Below are 18,086 nucleotides of genomic sequence, written 5' to 3'. Positions count from 1 at the left end.
CTCACTATATTAGCGTGTTTGTGTTTGAGAAATGCTCTTCAGTACTCGGCAATACATGACCCGACGTTGTAGCATATTTCTGTTGTTTTTTTTTTTCAACTGTGGCGTGTGAATTCACGTTTATGCGTATCCCGTCACGAGATGGCGTCTGTTGCCATGTGTGCCTACTGTTTCTTTTTTTTTTTTGTTCTACAACATGAAAGGGTACAGCGTGGGCAATTTTTGATGCGCACCTGCAGGGAAGTTGTTGAATGGACATAAACTTTAAGAGTATTGAGTAGTAGAAAACATGTTTAGCAATCTTCAAACATCTGTGGACAACTAATGGTGAAATAAATGGTGTATTCAATTGAGGGTGTGGTGAAGGCAGGAGTTACGATAACTGCACACAGGTTTTAATACCACAAGGGCCAACTAGAAGCGCATGTAGCAAGCGCTTGTCGCCATCATCCTCTTCTCCCTTGGTCAAGTCATGAGTCCACTACTTTTATTGCCGTATGTAAATAGCAGGCCGTTACCATGGAAGTCCAGGCACGGGCCCTGATTGAGTTGTATAACGCAGCGTGCTACGGAGCCAAGCTACGTGGGTTAGAATGTCAAGTCAGCTGCTTCACAGTTTTAGCCTTTCTTGACATACCTAAACTGAGAAATTTTAGTCATTATGTCTATCTGCCACGTGATTCAGCCTACAGGCCAAAGTGTAAGCACTTGCTGAACATTCAGCCATCTTCAGCTGGTGACTGCGTTCATACTTGTCCACATTGTCGATTGAAAAAAAAATATTACGCATATCTAAGTTGCAGCATCAATACCTGAGTATTACGTGGTGTGTTTCTTCATTAAACAATATATAAATACGTAACTGGAAAAATAGTAGTGTTCCTTACGCTGCGCTGAAAATATGCATGAAAAAGTGTTCTGACAACAATAGGCTGCCATGGTGCCAAATGGTGCTGCCACCTGGCAGTGGCCCTGGGTTCTGCACAAGCTCATGTTTCCCAACGCCACTCCCAGATGCCGACCTCAATTTAATATAGCACGAAGGTACTATAGCACGAGGACAGCTGTTCATGGGTACAAGATTGTTTTACGGCATTCGCATGGGCGTACATAAATGAGTGTACATTCACTATACCTTCCAAGTGAAATTGCAGCATTATTAAACAATGGATTATTTTCTGTGTGAAACCGAAGCAGTTTCAGCTTCGGGAATATCAACTTTGCCCTCACCTAGTTCCAAAACAAAGTTTTTTGAAGTAAGAGCATGTTTAATGATCTCCTTCTGACGATGTTTCTTTCAGTTTATTTGCATCATCTTGAGAGGATCGTAGGCTTGAATATACTTCTACAACTTGTCTGGGTTTCGTGTCCCTAAAGTTTGGTATTATTCTTGGGGCCATCATAGTGAAGGTTCCTTGAAATTTCAACCACCTGGGGTCTCTTAACGTGCCCCTAGAAAAGTACATGGGCTTCTAGCATTTAGTATTCATCTAAATGCGGCCATGAAGACGGGGATCTTGCTGCCGTGATCATTGGGTAAGTAGTCCAGTGCTCTCTCCACTAGACAACATACCACATATGAATATATGAAACAAAGACTGAACAAATATTGTGCGGAACAAGCGACGAATGTTTCAGATTCGAACCAAACTGTTTACTCAAGTCTGGAGAGGCTAAAGTTCCCGCCCCATAGACAATGTACCATGATGCCGGAAAAAAAAGAAAGCTTGTGTAGTTGAGCCTTCTATAAAATGCGTATTTATGGTTGTAGTCAAAATATATACAGTGTTTTTCATTGGATAGCCAAGGTCCCGGTTTATTGTCGTTACTCCTATTTGTTTTTACAATTTTAGCCTATATTTGGCTGAAGTAACACCGTGCGATATCATAATATAATGTTTTATTGTATTGTGTTGAGCAATAAACTGTTTTTGAACATTTATACTTCATATGAATAGTTTCCTTAGGTGGTTCAATATAGCACAAGATAAATATATAAATATTTGAGGCAAATTTTAAGTTTAGGTGGAATTCTGAGTTACTAACTAGACAGCTAGTATTCATGCTGCACATTTAAAGCGATTCATCTTTCTCAAAATTTAAAGAAAATAGTTACACCCCATATGTTGTTTTCTTTAGAGTTTAGTAGCAGTATTCATAATAAAACGCAGCGTGTTATTTCAGGTTCTGTCAGCATTATTTGTGGCTACACTGTATTGCACTATTATTTGACTTACACTCGCAGTTGCAAACTTTACAGCACTTGTGTGTCTGCAAGAATTGGGAGTTATCAAATATCACAAAGCCTGCGCAACAAGTGCCTCCCGTATCGCCTCTTCAAAACTTGATAAAATCACAAAGTTAGTGGTGAAGCGACATCCCCAACGTCCAAAATTTCCAAGAAAAGTACAACTGTAATTACTAAAATTGGTGATCTAAACGTTACTGCTTTATGAAGTCTACAAGCACCTCTAAATTTCCACCTTGATTTTAGATAATATAGAAAGTTAGAGCTCAAAATGCTTGCTATAATCACGTTTTCGTTTCAAATTTATAACAGAAAATCTAGTTCACACTAAACATGCTGCCTTCCACGAAGACAATCCTCTAATAAAAACATTTCTATATTTTTTATCATGGGTCGATCTTCGAAGCTTGTTTAAAAAGCAAGGTTTTTTGGGCTACTATGCTCATGCAACGAAATTGGTAATAACGTGTTGCAAAGCGAAGAAAATGAAAGGTATAGTATGCGTCTATTATTTCAAGAAAGGTTTGTTTTCATACACTGCTGGCGAATGATATATTACATTACACGCAAGTGTTATCTGTCATGTGCTTCTTTTCTTGGCCATGTGTCACGTTACTACTTTCGGCACAGTTTTGTCCAACTCACATTGTCCAATTGTTTTTCGTTGAGGAGCGCAAAATAGTGCTGCTTCTCGTTGAACAATGACACTGAATAGAACGTTGCTATCTAGTTTCTTGTCGCTATAATGCACATGCTTGGAAGCGTCTTCGCAAGAACGTCTTCAACCTAGCATTGAGACCACAACCAATTGCCTTCACATAACAATTCATTAGGAATCAGGTTGCACTTTTTTAAAAGAGCAATACATTAGGTTCAGGTGCATCAGTAGGTCCCACCAGGTGTAGTAGAAAGTGAGAACTTGTTTTCTTCATTATGTGGCTGGATAGTGACCTTAGTATTTGTTACATAAAAACAAGCTGGTTTTGTTGACCTAATCTTATATATGTGACATATAAAACCCACTCATTCGTCTTTCTTTGAATGTTGAACAATGCCTTGGCTGCGCTAGTGGCAGAAAAAAATATTATCTTGCAATTCGTCTGCTAGCGGAAGAGTTTTAGTGAAAGTAAATACTGCTTATCCGAATATGTATTAGATTGTTCAACATAGCATCTTCATTAATTTTATGAAATGAGGTGTATTATTTTACATTTTAGTAGATCGCATATTCATTTTACGCAAAACGAGCCAAGCCCTGCTTCACCAGTTGACATTTTATATTGCATAGTAAGTACACGTTTTTGTTTCGGCGTTGTTCGGTGCCATTGTGGATACACCTCATCATCAACGTAGTTGTCCTTCTCTTCTTCGTTGGTCAAGTCGAATGTCCACTGCCTTCATTACAATTACTCCCGGGCATTAAGGAAGCCATCCTGGTGATCTAAGGGCTAGAGCATTAGGGGAATTGTAGTACTGCTTGAGCCAGGAAACGTGCACAATTTTTTGTCCACGGTGACAGTTGTCCGAAGATGCGTCGAGTGGCTCCACGAGGTAATTCAGAGTGGATGTTTGTTGCAGAACCCAAGGAGGGCCGCACTACTTTGAAGATAGCTTGTGGGAGAGTCCCGCGGGAGTAGATGAAACCCACACCCATACCACTGTGCCAGGGTCAAAGTATGGAGCAGTAGTCGATTCATCATGACGATGTTTCTGCCGACTTTCGTCGTGCAATATGGATGAACGAGCAAGCTGTCGACATTCTTCGGCATGTGCGGCTGCTCTTGAAACTGCGTAAGGCCGGAATTGAAGGATTGTGTCCATAGTGGAAGGTGGTTCATGTCCATAAAGAAAAAAAAGCGAGAATTTCATGAAGATCAGGATAAAATGGGCACTCTAGGTGGAGGCATTTCCATCCGAGTGTTAGTCTGGAATTATTGATTTCGTGCAGTGCTGGCAAAGATTACTATATAAGTGTGCGTTATTCTATGCCCTGCGTTAAGCACAGTGCTCAGCTGCAGTTGTTTTTTTTTTGCTTGAAACATTTTTCGTGAAACAGATTACAACTGTTGCCTTTGAAAATCACAACCCTTATTCATACTTAATAAGCAGTAGCTGAAAGGTTTTGAGTTTGACTTTGAGTTTATTCAACCACGTGACAAGTATACGAAAATACACTGTATACGTGGTTTGGTGCGAAGGGAAAAAAGCTGCATTTCGGTATTGAGATGCCTCAATATCCCAGTGAATTCATATTGCTGAGCTTCTGACGTGTTCGTGTCTGTGTTATTAGGTATGCATATGGGCTAATCATAGGTCACGTGAATGGCAACCTTGTTTTTAAACTTTGATTATCTAAGTAGTAATAGAGAAAGTGTCTTTTTATATAGTTAATTGATACTGAAAATAACTTATGGGTTTTATAATTAGAGAAACTTACCGCTGTAGTATGTACACACTAGTACACGTGTGTTTCTTAAGCAGCTCTGTCAGAACCTGCTCATAACTCTTCTTTTAACAGTAGTCATTCTATATCATTTAGCTGCTGATCACAGGCACAAGTCGAAAAAAGTTTATGGTGATAAAGTTATATTAAGTCATTTTGTCTTCCAGCCGATGACTTCATGAGGGGGCGCACGTGTTTGTGGTGATGAAGGGTTAAATGATGGAGATTGGATCTTTACCATTCAATTACCGTATACTCATGCCTGCTGAGAGCATGATTGTTCGTATAGTGGACTGTTGTCAACATTTTACTGATATAACTGGATCAACGCATAAAACGGATTGTTGACTTCAACAATGTAATAATTATTTTGTGAGTAAAATTCTCAAATTCGCCCTCATGATGTCTACTCACCTCCTCAACTTTACAAGAAGCAAAAGATGACATTCAGATCTGAAGCATGCCTTTTTGTTCTGTAAAAGTTCGAGGTGCGGGAAATGAACAAGAGTCAATACAAAGGTAAATTGAAAAGTATCGATAACAACCAAGATAAAAATTGGAAGTTCATTGGACGCAGAGCCAAGCAGTTGTATGGTAAATCTGTTTAGTAATAAACTAAACGCACCACAATTTTACTCAGCGTTAATCGGTCGAAAGCTTTAGTTGTCGCATAAAACGCGAAAAGTGGCTGTCGCTTGGCAGGAGTGGTGCAAAAGAATAGTCATGTTACAAAAGTACATGATGTCAGATATCGTCAAAGTGCAGTAAATTAAATTGCGAAAAATCATAAAGTAGTTATGGTGCTGCTGTCACGTCAGGCAAGTATAAAGAGGGCATGTGCCTTTTTCTTATCTTCTTAAACAACAACGCCTGTTGATCCGATGATCACACTCTGCTCAGAGCACACATGCGATAGAGACACTACCATAATACCCAACCAAGTTCAACGTTTATTGCTTCTCTGTTTAGATGGCTGCAACGCCTCAATAGCTTAATGTGCTAACGTGGTTAGAAAAAATGAATAGCATATTTAGGTGTTCCTTTCATTTGTTAGAAAAAATATCATAAAATCTAAGAAGCAATCATGCCAAAAAAGTACTGAGAATGTTGTTAGAAGTAATTTTGATTTAAATATGAAGAAATAGAAGTTTCGAAGATGAAAATAGCATCGGTTGCCTTATTCGAGGGTCGCGGGTTCGGTCCCTTCCCATGGCAAGTTAGCTTTCGTCCACTTTTCTTCCTTCACATTTACATTACAATTACTTTAAATAACGTCCACTATACTTTTCCTGGCTCGATTGTCTGTTTGATTTCAAAAGGTGCGCATAATTGTACAACTTATATTATAGCCAAGCGAATCACGTTTTTTTTTCATTAGCAGCTCGAACGCCGCAACGACATACCACATGACGCAATTACATCGACGTGAACTTTATTTCGCGTGCGCCGTAGTTTGGTCAAGGCAGGTTTTCATTACACATTAGGCAGTTTTTGGCTAGAACAAATGAGCATATCTTTCAAAAGACGAGAAAAAAAGAAATACATCGAAAATATACAAACGTTCATGGTGACAAATTCAATGATAAATCCTACAGAAGCCTATTGGAACAGGCCAACTCAAGTTCAAGTTTTAGCATGGTATCTAGTACACCATAATTGATTTTTTTTGTGAAATAGAACAGCACAATATGGAAATATATGAGCGCACGAAGTAGAAAGAATAATCGTGTTGGTAGAAGAAAAAGGAAGAAAAAGGTAGAAGGAAAAGGTAGAAGGAAAAACGCAAGGTAGAAGGAAAAGCACTTTACAGGAAAGACGCTGAGCGTCTTTCCTGTAAAGTGCTTTTCCTTTTACCTTGTGCGCTCATATATTTCCACATTATGTTGTACCAACTTGCCCAGAATTCCAATTCATAGAGCAGCACCCCAACGCCATTACTCTTGTTTCTGCGGGTAACAAAGCTGCCTGCTATCAATATGCAGTTGCATTAGCACTTTGCTGAGACAGCTAGTGGTTTACGGCGATGAGAAATTATGGCAGACCACATTGCAGTGGAGGGTAAGCATTAAGCCCCACACTCGTTGCGCAATTTGCATTGCGTGATTAGTTGCTGTTATCTTACTCTCCTATTACGCTGTATTACTCAAGTTGTTCAGCAAACTGTAAGCAATTTAGAGTACGCTATACTCTAGTATGGGAGAGCTAAAAGTCATCACGTTGGCCTCATACTTGATACGAGTGCATTGACAAAAATTAACGCCATTCCGAGCCTGATATGACGCTCGAATAGGCCCATAGCTCAAGCGTAGCTCTGTAGTAGAGTACTCGACAGCCAATGCGAGCACCCTGGTTCAAAGGTTAATAATTGCTAGTTATTTTTTTCTCGTTCCATTTTTATGCCTATTGGTTACTCCACTGATGGGGCTGGTGTTGCCACCCAATGCCGGTATAAGTGCCTAAGATCTGCGCTTTGAAGTTTTCGCAGAACTCACTCCCTGTAGAAATTGGTCTCGTTAGAAGCACATGGCGAGTTCATGTACACACTGACTTTTCTGGCATTGAACGATGCGTTATGGGGTGGATTGACAGGTTTACGAAGTATAACAGTTGTGTTTACATGGTCTGGTTACCTTGCGCGTGGACTACGCTGGCGCTTGAAGGTTTACCCGCGGTCTCACGAAATTCTTTCATTCTCGTTAGGGCCATTACGTTACTGTTATCAACACGAAGTGCAAGCTGTGATATGTTGGTGTGAACACCAAAGGTAACTTTCATTGGTGTAATCCTATAGGAATCGAGCAGCACTCAAAGATATTGCAGAGTTAGAGAAATACCGAATTTTTATGTTATTCATGTCCTCGGCAGAGTCATGATTGTCAAAGCCTCTTACCCTGCCATGGCAATTTCGGTTTACACTAAATTAAGAAAGCAATCAAGAGGGCCCTGAAATGTACATAGATAAATAAATAAATAAATAGATAGATAGATTAAAATAATTCGCATTTAAAATAAAATTTATTGCTACTTTTTTCGATACACCCTCCTTATAGATTTCTTGTGCGCCGGCCACTAAATTATTCTTCAATGTTCCTAGTTAAAATTTAACTGTGTGGCTCTTTCACGAGTATATGTGAGTAAATAAGAGTAGATAACTTTGTGTTCTTTAATAAACTCTTTTGATAATTTGCGCCGTGTTGGTGCGGTCATTTTGATGTCCCTAATTTTCACAGCAAAGTTTGTTATAATAAATGCACAATCATTTCACTGACGTCTCCGCGACAAAGCTACCAAACATTACGTTCAGCCTCGTGACGATTCCTTCATCACATATGACAAATATTCAAAGTAAATTGTAATGAGGCAAGCCAAGCGGCCTAACCTCAGAAGAAGAAGAAGCTCGGTAGTACAAGATGGAACCTCTTGTTTTCAGTTTATAGGTGAAGTTTTTATACACATTTGAGCGTAGGCGACAGCATAGAACCTAGGCCTTTGTGTCTTTGTGCGACGTCATGCGAGCTCCTTTGTAAATTGTGTGTACGTTCTCCAACTGTCCCCATGCCTCCCTGATTTGGAACTTTCCTAATACAGTTTTATAACTAAGGAAGTTGTAGGTATAACTCTTCCATGTTCAGTCTACTGCACAGCTTAGTACATCCCATATTTTCACAGCATTAATGTCTTCGTAAGTGTCTGGGACCACACCACTAACCGTGAGATTGCAACCACGTTCTTCACCGAGGCTCCGGAGCGATGAGTCATTGACAGTCAAATTGCTGGTTCACCCACTCAACAGGTTATCTTTCTTTTCAGTTCAGCTAACTTTAATATATACGTTTGGTTTTCGTGGTTCGTATAAAACTTGAGCTTCGAGATATACAAATATGACTGAAAGTAGCGGACGCCTTATAACAAAACAAAAATTGTGACGACACTCATGATGCGAAGTGGACGAGCAGCAAAAACATTTAACTAGACAGAGGGATGACGCAGAATTTTCAACACAGGTAATAACTAGTTTACATTTTTATTCAGTTTTCAATGGCATTGACATAGCAAGTTCTTTCTAGCGTTTGTAAGCTTGTACTGCGGACATACAGAACGTCTCTCTTGCGACTATACAGCAATGCGTATAAGGCGTACGATTTTTACCAAGCAGTTCTCTTACTGATACGTCCGCTTTACGTTTGCTCCAGCACAGGGCTCTTAATCAACTGTAGCAATGTGATGGCATCCGACGTAGACGTGCCGTCGTCGCTGGTTTAATGAAAGGACGAGACGTACAGGAAGCGAGCTGCCGAAGTATAGCGGCGACCGTGGCATCCAGCCGGTCAGAAGCATCCGAACAATCGAGGCACCGCGCACCACAAACCATCAGTGCTCGTCATGTTTTTCTCTAGTCGGCTGGCCGACACTAGCGCTACGCTGCATCACTCTCCCAGAAAATGAACGAAGACTTTCTGGACAGTGTCATCTGTTGAGATTAATTTCGCTCTTGGGCTGCAATGCATTCATTGGTTTGATGCCGGCCACGGTGTTGCCCAATCCATGGATCTGGAAGGGCAGATGCCTAGTACTCGGCGACGTCATCACAAGTTAAACAAAATTAAACCGTGAAAAGTTTACGGGGCTCTTTTGACGGTGTGCCCCAAAAACATAACGTAAACAGGGCTCTTGTAATCTAATATTTCATATGAAAACATACTGATATAAATCAAGTTCCTGCATTGATGTGGGTGTAAGCCAGTGTTTAAGAAAGTTGCGAGTATCTCTAAAGTTTGTGTGAGCTTCTGCTAGATTTCCTTGTTATTCGAAATACTGCACCGGCCATGCACAGCTTCGCAGTAAAATCGAATTTCTCGCTGGTGCTCAGTTGCGAACTCAGCCTCTCATACTCTGAAATCAAACAAACGTTGCTGGGAAGGCTGCTATCTACCATGTTACTACAAGCCCGCATCCTTTATTACTTCATAGGAACATTTACCTTGGACGTTTTACGTTTTTCAGATTTCACTCAGCTTCGTTCTTTAGTTGTGTTATCTTTTGTCTACACAGAAAATGCTTGTAATGTTGCATCAATTATGAACGATGATTTTTTTTAATTCTTGTGTAGGCGTGAACCTAAAGGTTCTCTGCATCAGCTACGTACTTCTCAGCTTTCTCACAGCAAAGAGCTCAGGCAAGTACATGGTTTGACCGTATTAGCGAAGTGTTAATTTGCTTGGAACGTGTACTGTAACTTTAAGTTGATTCTTAATTACAAACTTTTAAATGGCATATACTGTCATTAATAATTTCATAAAATAATTCAACAAGTGCCTGGGCGTACACCTACAAATAAATGGTGTGCAACTCCTTTTCTATTTTCATACGTGTCTGCTAATGATCAGCGCGAATGTGCAGGCGAGCCTTTCGTCTCAGTCCTGTAGCTTCCAAGGCCCTAAATAAAGTCTGCTTGCGCTTATTCTTGTAGGAACAGTTATGTTTGCACAGACATTATACTTTGTACTCTAATGAAAATGTTAGCAAGTTTAGTGCGTTTTGCAGTTTCTTTGTGGCTCCCTAAACTGTCGGCAACTTTCTGCAATAAAATAAAAAACCGAGAGAGAAAAAATATATGTAGACTACATGCATGTTCTGCAAAGCAGGGCCAATGTAGACATCTTGGCCTTGCCTTTCGCTACACATAAATTCAGAAGAATATTGTATATTCTCGCCTTTTATAACCATCATGTTTAAAAGAAAAAAATCAATTTTAGAAGCCAAATATTTATCATGCCATATAAATACTAGGCATGATTGTTGGCATGATTTCTTGCGAAAAGCCACGGGTATTCTATGAAGTGTTTGCACATGCTAAATGCATCGAGCCCCCCCCGCAGTGGTCTAGTGGCTAAGGTACTCGGCTGCTGAGCCGCAGGTGGCGGGATTGAATCCCTGCGGCGGCAACTAGATTTTCGATTTAGGCGAAAATTCTGTAGGTCCGTGTGCTAAGATTTGGATGCATTTTGAAGAACCCCCAGTGGTCGAAATTTGTGAAGCCCTCGACCACTCTCACAATCGTATGGTAGTTTTGAGAGTTTAAGCTTCGCTTATCGATCAATCAATCAATTTGTCAATCAATCAATCAATCTAAATGCATCGATATTTCTGCTTTGTCACGAAGGGTCACATGTAGGTATAGGGAATATATAGTAAATAAATAGGCAACTGTAAAGTAGCGTGAATACCATATCAGCCAGTAAGATTATATTACTGTTTCGCAGAGAAATCTCAAGCTTATTATGTGAACATGTCATATGAAATTGTGATCACATAGGCTTTCAATGCGCAGAAGGAATATAAGTTTCAGTAGCTTCAGTGTACAATAGCAGCTTGAGTGACATACAGCTGCGTATTGAATTCGGCTACCGGCAGCAGTAATATCCTGTTGTTCTCGACTTTCAGAGGACAGACTCATTATTAGCTTGGAGGCCGTGCGTTTTTAACTTTATGGGCAATAGTTCTTGATTTCAGTGCCTTCAAACGTTCACACATCTTTCCCACTACGAGAGTGAAGTTGTTTTGACCAGTCGTTTAGATAATTTTGGTATTACGTAAGCTTATTCCTAACTGCAGTAAAACTTGAATCTGTTGAACTAGAATAAATCATTGTCAAATTGTCACTTATATCTTGTAATTTTCAAAGACTATGATGTTTTAAGTTATACGTATATCAATATTCATGGTTATAATTCACAAAAATAGCTACACCAAATGACATATCGAACAAAAGGTGGTGCAACACGCCATCGAAAGTCGGCCCTTTCTGTCCTTAAGAGTACTGTTTCGTATGCATTTGGCCAAATATGGGACGTCATTTGGAATCTATCTCTTGCCGTGGTAGTCTCCCATAACTCCTCGTCATCGTGAAAATCCCATAAAGTCGAGTCGATTTCGTTTCCTAGCTTCGGTTCTTAACGACGTGGCTGCAGTAAGACTGAAAACCTGGCTGTTTGGCGCAAAAATTGTGACAGTCAGCACATTTGAACATGTAGAGAACGAGCCTAACGTCAACACCGTGTAGGTCATCCGAAGAAGCACAATGAATACAACATCAAAAAATGACTGCAATATTGTGACCAATGCATTCGAGACCTCCAGTGCCCGAACAGTACAATGGTTTGCGTTAGATGATGCGGAGTGGCTGTTTACTTTTATACTGCATTTGCTCACCTAAAATTTTTCCACGCATACAAGGCCTACCTCTAAATAAATAAGCGGAGAAGTAAAACAGAACTGATGGTTTCCCCTCAACGGAAAAGCAAAGAATCTGATAGCAACAACTTATAATGGAACAGCACGAAGTAAGACTGGAGGGAAGCTCTTTTGCATCCGATATGGAAGAACTCTACAGAACGCTGATGAAAGAGAGAATACGACCCCTATATCAAGGGATTCTCTTTTTACACAGTCTCTTTGCGATGAGAGCGCAGCAGGTAGAAGGGCATAAGAGCCATCCGTGCTGATGCTGCAGCCGAGATTGCATGCGCACTAGCGACCAAGACGGCACCCTTATGGGGAGCGACACTCCTTCGCCCATATCTGTGCATGCTCGCCAAAGACGGGTAGGGTGTTTACTCTCTACTTGAGCATTCACAGCGCGTCTGACACGCATCAGGGTGTGGGGGGGGGGAGGTGAGGCGGGGGAGGAATAGAAAAATAACGAATTTCGGGCTAGATGGTGGTTCATACTTCGGAAGTAAAAACAGCGCACAAATATAGACAAGGACTAGCGCGGTGTTATCTCTTGCTCTGTCGTTGTCTATATTTGTGCGCTGTTTTTACTTCCCAAGGGGGGAGACGTTATAGCACGCGTTCTCTAAGCGTTGTAGATGGGCTGGCACGTTCGATCTCTTTCTCAGCCGCGCCAGAGGACTTCGCTTGCACGCGTTTACCCGCCGCTAGAACAAGTGATGCACGGCGGCTTCTTATCAATTCAGGTTTTACGTGAACCATTATACAAACAGCAACGGCACAAGCCTATCGAAAATGTCCAAATAGTTGCTATCGCTATAACGCTAAAACGGTTCCCCACACATTACCGTATTGTAAATTGTCTTCCTTGAATTTATTGAAGAGGTGTGTCGCAAAGTGAACTTTCGCGCCGAAATTCACGTCGAAAATAGGCTAATTTCTTTCGAACTTTATGCTACTTTATATCATGTATCGAACTTAATGAAGTTTTTCTTCGATTCCTGTATATGCCAGTTAGGCTGTGTTTTCTACCCTGTAAAATTTTTCCCCATTTATTTTACTGTATTTACTGACGTAATATTTCATACATATAGTTTGTAATGATCCCGCTCAATCACTGGCATATTGGGTTCGATAAGTAAATAATTATTAATAAATTGCTTTATCTAATTAATAATACCTAAATAATATATAAATAATTTGGTAATAAAGGCATACCACCAGCTCCACGCGCTTTGTCCTAAGCTATATTTCTTAAAGCCTCTCGCCTTGATACCATACATAGATTTATGCGCAGTAACAGCCACATAAAATGTCAGTGCATATATGTACATACAATTCCTGACGGAATAAAAAGAAAGAAAAGTTTTATCGCTGGTTAGGAACAGCCTTGTTTATATACTGTTCATGTCTCACAAAAAAAAATTTAGCATATCTACTGAAATAATTTTTACTTTCTTTCCAGGCCTACTGTGGCGTTCATTTCGTCCCAAAGAAGGTAAGCTGAATGATCGAATGGTGATGAATGTGACCATCTATTTCTGAAAACTAAAGAAACCCAGTGGGAACATCTGTTAGTGAAGCTCACATTTTTTTACGGCTATACAGATTCTGGAATTTATGTCCAGATAATTTCAGTCTGGTCTCATTACCGAACACATGTCACTGTCGCTTAACGTAAACAGGACTATTGCACTGACGGATAAGCATCATATACATCAACCGACCTGAGTAGAAACTAAAGTTTAAAATAAGTTAAAATCAAGATAAAACTAAACGTGTACCTGTAAACACCGTAGTGAAGGTTGGTGATTGGCTTTAATTAGTATGGGTTTTATGAACACACGCCTAAATTTTGATAGAGATGCAGTTTGACATTTTACGGCTACGAAAACAGGGCCGCTATGTCACGGTGAATCAAACCAGCTTTCTCAAGCGCAACTTAAACAATGTTGTACCGGCCGTAGCATCCCGAGGTATCTCTGCCGACCTTCTGGATGTGCGCATGAATGGGCTTCGAAGTGGTCCCCTCTTTTATAACGACAAAAATGAGTTCACCTCTACCTCCATGCAGCGCCCTCATCATGGGCGCAGCTAAAGGTTAGCACACTGGGCCCGTGCCTCTACCCCCCAAATTGTTTTTCGCCATCCCGTGGGGAGCGAAAAATGACCACTTAATGTGAGTGCCCCCTCTGAAATGAAGGAGGCGTCCCCACTGAAAAAAATTTCTGGATATGCCCCTGACCCCAACCATGCACTGAATCGTCATCGCTGGTAGCCGACCAAATTCACGCAACAAGAGATTGCACGACAGTCAAATTTTTAGACCTTACGGCAATAGCACAACTTATGCACGTATAGTCAGCATGAGATGAGAGAGTGTGCCGCAATTAATATGTGATAAAAGGACTGTGGGGTGCCCTTCAAGATAGAAAGTTCGGCTAGAAACATTTCGGTAACGCTAATTCATACTATAAAACGCCATCAAAGGGACAGCACGACAAAGCGAGGACACCTAGCTGACAGCACTCGTATCGTCCGTTCTTTATGTTTTCCTTGAGTTAAGTGTTTTGCATTGTTCAATACAATAAATATTTTACGTTCATTTAGATAATTAACTTTCTGACCTGAATACCCTAAATAAGCCATATGCTTATTCTTTCCCCGCACGACAACATTTGAGACAAAATGCTAAGAAGGTTTGTTAACCTTCTTAGCGAAGAAGATAGAAAGGTTTTGTGTTTCCGACAATGGTTCTTGAAAGGCACCTACGAATTCTGAGTTAGAATACAAAAGAATATATAATTGACTCAAAAAAAGTGCCACAAACGGAGGACAAGGAAAAGAAGAAGTCAGACAGCGCCGTTGTCTGACTGTTTTTTTTTTTTTTTCAGCGGCGCAGCTCCTTAAGGTCTGGGTATATCCATCCTCCGTTGGTTTATGTAGTAGGCACCAGAGGTACATAACCGTTCCTAGAGCAGACATGTACCACAGAAATGCGAGGTGGCGGTACTTGGAGTGATCACTAGATGGACGCACGGACTAACGGTCAGACTAGAAGGTGGACGGAGAGATGCACGGACGCGCGGACGGATGGGCGCGTGAACGGGCGGTCAGACAAATGGACCGACGCACGGACGGACGCATGGACAGACGAACGAATGCATGGACAGACGAACGAACGCATGGATGTACGTACGGATATTCACGCGGACGGACGAAATCAAGGACGGACTGACGGACGCTTCGCGCCACTCATCATCATTCACTCTGTGGATATGCTGTGATTTTATTTCTTCTCTTCCATTTTTGACGCTTTGATTATGTGAATTATGTCGTACAAACTCACTTAAGCAACCGCTTTAACGAAAAAGTAGCTCCTTTCTCGCCTTCACTACCATGCCATTCTTACGGAGGCTATGTCGTCCAAACAGCGTATTTTTTTTTTTCACAAAACACGTGCTATATCAGCACTGAGTGCTTAGAAAGTGGATATTTTGCGATTCTCTGCACCACGCTGCTATCTTCGCTGGTGCATTCTCAAACGCAGAGAACATAATAAAATATCTTTATGGTGCACGATATCAGTGCGCTACAAAAAAAAGGGGGAACAACTGCATGGCAAAACACGTACCGGAAAATTCACAGCAGATATCTCTGGTATATAGACCAATCAAGAACTTCTTTCATCCTGACGTCACTAAACTCTGTGCAAAAGGCGTTTGAGTGCCTTCACAGTTTCTTGAATATTATCAATGGTTGAAGAGTGAGGCAAATTGTTAGATTAGAATGTGGTTTGCAGGTCATTACTACTCGTTAAACTAAAGCTGTCATCGAGAAAGTAAAGAGTCATGACGTTTACCTTAAGTGTGAGGGAGCGAATTGATGATGCCTTCTACACAAAAGTGCGCTTTTTTTCCCACTCACGAAGTGCTGTCGTCAGTGGTATCTTTGGAATCACAAGTGATTTTGAAGTTGGTATCCAAATATACAAGCTTAAGAAATTTAATCAATACGAGACCATAATTCAAGATTCGATAGATGTGCGCACCGCGGTCATTGCTACTTTAATTTTGTTTCTTTACTGAACAAAGTGTGGCACCGTAAAAATTTAACATTGATTCAGGGTCATTCCCACATCATCATTAAAGTAATAATTTCTAAGGTTTCATCATCAGTGATTCAAGATTTGGTTATCAGGGACGCCGTAATGGAGGGCTGCAAAAGTTTGGACAACTTGAGGTTTTCAAATGTGTACTTCAATCTAACCACACGGGCTTCAATCATTTTCGCCTTGACTAAATGCGGCTGGGACTTCTCACCGTTAACTTTGGGTCAGCACCGTTTCAACTTTCAGAATTATTGCTGTGTCCTCAAAATAATATTTCCTTAAAAAAGAAGGATTCAGTGATCCCCTGAGTGACCCTTCAGGTAACAATGATCTTGCTTTGCTTTGCACATGCGATAGCACAATAATATTTGTGTATTAGACGCACGAGGAATCATATTGAAAGGGAAACGCTGCAGAACCGCCAAACTTGTTCTGAGATTTTGTACCGTAATAATAATAATATTTTTTGCAGATTATCCCTACTGTGGAAAAGCCTATTTTCCCCTTGGGAACCAGATGACTTGTTTGGTTAGAGGTTCCGAAGTTTTCACAAAGTGCAGTAGGCAAGTTCCTAATTTTTGTCCCTGAAACAAATATGAAAATGCAAGCTCAAATTTTTTTATATCATAAGTGAATATGGATAATCAAAATCGGCAGGACCCATAGCTACTTCGCCAATCGGTTTGTTACGAAGCAGTCAGCTAGTAGTTATCTATGCAGCAATTTGGAGGCCTAGGCCTACCGCTGTGAGGTGGATCGACGTGTTTCTTCAAGTGTAGCAGTGGAGTGCGCATCACGAACTTAGAATTAGAAATCACGTCACCTAATCAGCGTTTAAAGACAACTTGTCTTAGGCAACGCCAGAAAGTTCGGTAAATAATACATATCGGAATTACAGAGACGAAGTGCAAATTCCAATTGAATGATGTCAATATTATGCGTACCTTCAGCAAGCACTTTCCTCTGAGGTCGATCAATTATATGTTGCTGGCGTATAGGGACACAAGTGTGCCGTTTATTAGTCTGCCATTAAGGTAGATCTAACACTGGAACCCCGATTGAATGTAACCCGTCATTGAGCTTGCACCACTGGCGGTTATGTGTAATATTTAGTACTATGTTACAAAGTGAGTGAGCATTGCAACAGCAATTAACACTACATTTACTTTATGACTACAAAAGGTCTTTTTCCAAAGCATGCAGTTTCAAGACCTGACATGGTTCTTTCATACATTACCTTACTTTCATATCAACGATTGGATGAGATTTCTGTGTGACTCTGATTGTTTTACATTCTGTTTGTCGTATACAAGCTACCGGTGTAACTTTTCCCGAACACTCTGGTATTTCAAATGGCAGCGTATGTAATCGCAGTATTTGGCAAGATATAAACTGTCCATCACCCATGGAGCATATCCACATGTCACTGCCTGTTGCATGGGGTTACGTACCACCGGTTCAAGCCTTGAGTGTGCCACACAAGGGTGTAACGCCGTAGGCGACAGGATTTTCACGTTTTTCACGTCATGATCAGAAAGTGATATTGGTCGAATTCTCTCAGCCTCATTTGCCCAATAATATTCACATCGAGCTAAGGAGTCTGCGCCGCCGCGGTGGTCTTGTGGCTAACGTACTCGGCTACTGACCCGCAGGTCGGGGGATCAAATCCCAGCAGCGGCGGCTGCATTTTCAATGGAGGCGAAAATGCTGTAGACCCGTGTGCTCAAATATGTGTGCACGTCAAAGAACCGCACGTGGTCGAAATTTTCGGAGCCCTCCAGTACGGCGTCTCTAATAATCATATGGTGGTTTTGGGACGTTAAACCTTACATATCGATCAATAAATCATGTTAAGGAGTCAATCACAGAACCAAGACGTAGTGGGCTAGATAGATAGATAGATAGATAGATAGATAGATAGATAGATAGATAGATAGATAGATAGATAGATAGATAGATAGATAGATGGATAGATAGATAGATAGATAGATAGATAGATAGATAGATAGATAGATAGATAGATAGATAGATAGATAGATAGATAGATAGAT

General features: G+C 40.7%; 1 long non-coding RNA gene across 1 annotated transcript in view; it reads left to right on the top strand.

Moving 5' to 3' along the window:
* Window positions 1-13,386: 13,386 nt before the first annotated feature.
* Window positions 13,387-18,086, top strand: part of LOC142790186 (uncharacterized) — a 34,913-nt gene continuing 30,213 nt past the window's right edge. Inside the window, exon 1 of the long non-coding RNA XR_012889395.1 lies at window positions 13,387-13,422. This is a non-coding gene — a long non-coding RNA (uncharacterized LOC142790186). The remainder of the gene's footprint in view (window positions 13,423-18,086) is intronic.

Source organism: Rhipicephalus microplus, unplaced genomic scaffold (genome assembly GCF_043290135.1).
Source record: "Rhipicephalus microplus isolate Deutch F79 unplaced genomic scaffold, USDA_Rmic scaffold_75, whole genome shotgun sequence".
Lineage (NCBI taxonomy): Eukaryota > Metazoa > Arthropoda > Arachnida > Ixodida > Ixodidae > Rhipicephalus > Rhipicephalus microplus.
The sequence above is the reverse complement of the archived record's forward strand: the minus strand, read 5'-3'. Positions and strand labels throughout refer to the sequence as shown.